A 6,110-nucleotide genomic window follows, 5' to 3' on the forward strand; every position below is an offset into this window, starting at 1 on the left:
TGCTGCTTTGTCTTGAACTGATATGATTTGAACCATGTCTCTATTTTGATTTGGCAAGACAATGCAGTGACCATAGGACATAGATATATGTTTGTTTGATGCTTTTATTATGTACTAGTACTTGGCAATAGAAGACTTGGTAGTTTAATCCTGTCCACCTTACTAATGAACTGGTTCACCGAAATGAGTTTCATATACTAGTACATGCTAAACTTGTTATGTGTCTGCTTGTTTCTTCTTTTAGAATGCTGACAGAATATTCGGGAAGAGTGCCTTATTAAGCAATGGTAAAGGAAGTAATGCAGATAAGGTTCAGGATAGTGACACATCCTTGTTGGTCTCCAACAAAGCTGATAAAACAGCTAAGGAAGACTATCTTGAAGACAGCAAGACAACCCCAAAGTGTTGTCTTGGTTTAGTGTTCGAGTTATTGGCCACTACCGCTTGCACAAGCTATTCAAACTCACTGCCTGAATCAGTTCAGTTTCTTGAGTCTCAACTACAAGCTGAAAGACATCGATCAGCTGTGCTGCGACAAGAAGCGGAAGGACTGCGGAAGTCCCTGGAGCATTCAAATGCATACTTTCTGGTGCAACAACAAGCGTTGGAGGATTTTAGCGCCAAACAGGACAAAGCTAATCAGCTTGCTAAGCTTATTGCCAGCATGGTGGATACCCAGGATAACTTTTCTTGAGCTCTTCTGAAGTTGTTTCAGTTATGCTCTTGTTTTGCTGCCGCGTTTATTTGCACTGGTGGCCAATTTTGACGGCCAGTGTATGTAATATGATGCTTTGTTCCCTATATTTGCACTGGTGGCGAACTTTGATGCCCAGTGGATGTAATATGTGTAATAGCGGTAATAGGGTAGCGTTAATTGCTTGCTTGTTTATTTCATTATTGTCTTGTTTAGTTGTTTGCTTGTAGTCACTACAGTTCTTTTTCTGTGTTTTTCTAGTGGCCACAATAGCCTATTTTTGGTGACTAGGCCAAAATAATCATCGCAACACACGAACTGTTGTAACCATGGGCCTCCTGTTGGAAATATGCCCTAGAGGCAATAATAAAGTAGTTATTATTATTATATTTCCTTGTTCATGATAATCGTTTATTATCCATGCTATAATTGTATTGATAGGAAACTCAGATACATGTGTGGGTACATAGACAACACCATGTCCCTAGTAAGCCTCTAGTTGACTAGCTCCTTGATCAATAGGTGGTTACGGTTTCCTGACCATGGACATTGGATGTCGTTGATAACGGGATCACATCATTAGGAGAATGATGTGATGGACAAGACCCAATCCTAAGCCTAGCACAAAGATCGTAGTTTGTATGCTAAAGCTTTTCTAATGTCAAGTATCATTTCCTTAGACCATGAGATTGTGCAACTCCCGTATACCGTAGGAATGCTTTGGGTGTACCAAACATCACAACGTAACTGGGTGGCTATAAAGGTGCACTACAGGTATCTCCGAAAGTGTCTGTTGGGTTGGCACGAATCGAGACTGGGATTTGTCACTCCGTGTAAATGGAGAGGTATCTTTGGGCCCACTCGGTAGGACATCATCATAATGTGACCAAGGGGTTGATCACGGGATGATGTGCTACGGAACGAGTAAAGAGACTTGCCGGTAACGAGATTGAACAAGGTATCGGCATACCGACTATCGAATCTCGAGCAAGTATAATACCGCTGGACAAAGGGAATTTCATACGGGATCGATTGAGTCCTTGACATTGTGGTTCATCCGATGAGATCATCGTGGAACATGTGGGAGCCAACATGGGTATCCAGATCCCGCTATTGGTTATTGACCGCAGAACGTCTCGGTCATGTCTGCATGGTTCCCGAACCCGTAGGGTCTACACACTTAAGGTTTGATGACGCTAGGGTTATAAAGGAAGTTTGTATGTGGTTACTGAATGTTGTTCGGAGTCCCGGATGAGATCCTGGAAGTCACGAGGAGTTCCGGAATGGTCCGGAGGTAAAGATTTATATATGGGAAGTCCTGTTTTGGTCACCGGAAAAGTTTCGGGTTTTTTCGGTAACGTACCGGGACCACCGGGAGGGTCCCGGGGGTCCACCAAGTGGGGCCACCAACCCCGGAGGGCTGCATGGGCCAAGTGTGGGAGGGGACCAGCCCCAAGTGGGCTGGTGCGCCCCCCCATAGGGCCCAAGGCGCAGGGAAGTGGGGAGGGGGGCAAACCCTAGGGCAGATGGGCCCTAAGGCCCACCGTAGGTGCGCCTCCCCCCTCTCCCCTTCTGGCCGCCACCCAGATGGGATCAGGGGGCTGCCGCCACCCCTGGGGAGGGAACCCTAGAGGGGGCGCAGCCCCCTACCCTCCCCCTATAAATACATGAGGTCTGGGGACTGCCCAACACATGAGAACCTCTCCCTCTTGGCGCAGCCCTACCTCTCTTACTCCTCCTCTCCCGCGGTGCTTGGCGAAGCCCTGCAGGATTGCCACGCTCCTCCACCACCACCACGCCGTTGTGCTGCTGCTGGATGGAGTCTTCCTCAACCTCTCCCTCCCTCCTTGCTGGATCAAGGCATGGGAGACGTCACCGGGCTGTACGTGTGTTGAACGCGGAGGTGCCGTCCGTTCGACACTAGGATCTCCGGTGATTTGGATCACGACGAGTACCACTCCTTCAACCCCGTTCTCTTGAACGCTTCCGCTTAGCGATCTACAAGGGTATGTAGATGCACTCTCCTTCCCCTCGTTGCTGGTTTCTCCATAGATAGATCTTGGTGATTCGTAGGAAAATTTTGAATTTCTGCTACGTTCCCCAATAGTGGCATCATGAGCTAGGTCTATTGCGTAGATTCTTTGCACGAGTAGAACATAAAGTAGTTGTGGGCGTTGATTTTGTTCAATATGCTTACCGTTACTAGTCCAATCTTGTTTCGACGGTATTGTGGGATGAAGCGGCCCGGACCGACCTTACACGTACTCTTACGTGAGACAGGTTCCACCGACTGACATGCACTTGGTGCATAAGGTGGCTAGTGGGTGCCAGTCTCTCCCACTTTAGTCGGAACGGATTCGATGAAAAGGGTCCTTATGAAGGGTAAATAGCAATTGGCATATCATGTTGTGGTTTTGCGTAGGTAAGAAACGTTCTTGCTAGAAACCCATAGCAGCCACGTAAAACATGCAAACAACAATTAGAGGATGTCTAACTTGTTTTTGCAGGGTATGCTATGTGATGTGATATGGCCAAGAAGAATGTGATGAATGATATGTGATGTATGAGATTGATCATGTTCTTGTAATAGGAATCACGACTTGCATGTCGATGAGTATGACAACCGGCAGGAGCCATAGGAGTTGTCTTTATTTATTGTATGACCTGCGTGTCATTGAACAACGCCATGTAATTACTTTACTTTATTGCTAACCGGTAGCCATAGTAGTAGAAGTAATAAGTTGGCGAGACAACTTCGTGGAGACACGATGATGGAGATCATGATGATGGAGATCATGGTGTCATGCCGGTGACGATGATGATCATGGAGCCCCGAAGATGGAGATCAAAAGGAGCAATATGATATTGGCCATATCATGTCACTATTTGATTGCATGTGATGTTTATCATGTTTATGCATCTTATTTGCTTAGAACGACGGTAGTAAATAAGATGATCCCTCATTAAAATTTCAAGAAAGTGTTCCCCCTAACTGTGCACCGTTGCGAAAGTTCGTCGTTTCGAAGCACCACGTGATGATCGGGTGTGATAGATTCTTACATTCACATACAACGGGTGTAAGCCAGATTTACACACGTGAAGCACTTAGGTTAACTTGACGAGCCTAGCATGTACCGACATGGCCTCGGAACACAAGAGACCGAAAGGTCGAGCATGAGTCGTATGGAGGATACGATCAACATGAAGATGTTCACCGATGATGACTAGTCCGTCTCGCTTGATGATCGGACACGGCCTAGTTGACTCGGATCATGTAATCACTTAGATAACTAGAGGGATGTCTATTTGAGTGGGAGTTCATGAGATGAACTTAATTATCCTGAACATAGTCAAAAGATCTTTGCAAATTATGTTGTAAGCTCGCGCTTTAGTTCCACTGTTTAGATATGTTCCTAGAGAAAATATAGTTGAAAGTTGACAGTAGCGATTATGCGGGCAGTAGAAAGCTTATGTCCTTAATGCACCGCTCAGTGTGCTGAACCCCAAACGTCCTTTGTGGATGTTGCGAATATCGGACATACACGTTTTGATAACTATGTGATAGTTCAGTTAAACGGTTTAGAGTTGAGGCACCAAAGACGTTTTCAAAACGTCGCGGAACATATGAGATGTTTCGAGGGCTGAAATTGGGATTTCAGGCTCGTGCCCACGTCAAGAGGTATAAGACCTCCGGCGATTTTCTTAGCCTGCAAACTAAGGGAGAAAAGTTCAATCGTTGAGCTTGTGCTCAGATTGTCTGAGTGCAACAATCACTTGAATCGAGTGGGAGTTGATCTTCCAGATGAGATAGTGATGTTTCTCCAAAGTCATTGCCACCAAGCTGCTAGAGCTTCGTGATGGACTAGAACATATCAGGGATAGATATGATGATCCTTGAGGAATTCGCAATGTTTGACACCGCGAAAGTAGAAATCAAGAAGGGGCATCAATTGTTGATGGTTGGTGAAACCACTAGTTTCAAGAAGGGCAAGGGCAAGAAGGGACACTTCATGAAACAGCAAATCAGCTGCTGCTCCAGTGAAGAAACCCAAGGTTGAACCCAAACCCAAGACTAAGTGCTTCTGTAATAAGGGGAACAGGCACTGGAGCAGAATTACCCTAGATACTTGGTAGATGAGAAGGCTGGCAAGGTCGATAGAAGTATATTGGATATACATTATGTTAATGTGTACTTTACTAGTACTCCTAGTAGCACCAGGGTATTAAGATACCGGTTCGGTTGCTAAGTGTTAGTAACTCAAAATAAAAGGCTACGGAATAAACGGAGACTAGCTAAAGGTGAGCTGACGATATGTGTTGGAAGTGTTTCCAAGTTTGATGTGATCAAACATCGCACGCTCCCTCTACCATCAAGATTAGTATTAAACCTGAATAATTGTCATTTGGTGTTTGCGTTGAGCATAGACATGATTGGATTATGTCTATCGCAATACGGTTATTCATTTAAGGAAGATAATGGTTACTCTATTTATTTGAATAATACCTTCAATGGTCTTGCACCTAAAGGAATGGTTTATTGAATCTCGATCGTAGTGATACACATTTTCATGCCAAAAGATATAAGATAGTAATGATAGTACCACTTACTTGTGGCACTGCCATGTAAGTCATATTGGTGTAAAATGCATGAAGAAGCTCCATGTTGATGGATCTTTGGACTCACTCGTTTTTGAAAAGTTTGAGATATGCGAACCATGTCTATTGGTGTACACGCATGAAGAAACTCCATGCAGATGGATCATTTGGACTCACTTGATTTTGAATCACTTGAGACATGCAAATCATACCACATGGGCAAGATGACTGAAAGCCTCGTTTTCAGTAAAATGGAACAAGAAAGCAACTTGTTGGAAGTAATACATTTTGATGTGTGCAGTCCAATGAGTGCTGAGGCACGTAGTGGATATCATTATGTTCTTACTTCACGGATGATTTGAGTAGATACTGAGTATATTTACTTGATGAAACACAAGTCTGAATTATTGAATGGTTCAAGTAATTTCAGAGTGAAGTTGAAGATCATTGTGACAAGAGGATAAAATGTCTATGACATGATCATAGAGATGAGTATCTGAGTTACGAGCTTTGGCACGCAATTAAGACATTGTGGAAATTGTTTCACAATTAACACCGCCTGGAACACCATAGTGTGATGGTGTGTCCGAACATCATAGTTGCACCCTATTGGATATGGTGCGTACCATGATGTCTCTTATCCAATTACCACTATCGTTCATGGGTTAGGCATTAGAGACAACCGCACTCACTTTAATAATGCATCACGTAATTCCGTTGACATGACACCGTGAGAACTAGGGTTTAGAGAAACCTAAGCTGTCGTTTCTTGAAAGTTTGGGGCTGCGATGCTTATGTGAAAAAGTTTCATCATGATAAG

This window comes from Triticum aestivum, chromosome 1B (assembly GCF_018294505.1).
Source record: "Triticum aestivum cultivar Chinese Spring chromosome 1B, IWGSC CS RefSeq v2.1, whole genome shotgun sequence".
Taxonomy (NCBI): Eukaryota; Viridiplantae; Streptophyta; class Magnoliopsida; order Poales; family Poaceae; genus Triticum; species Triticum aestivum.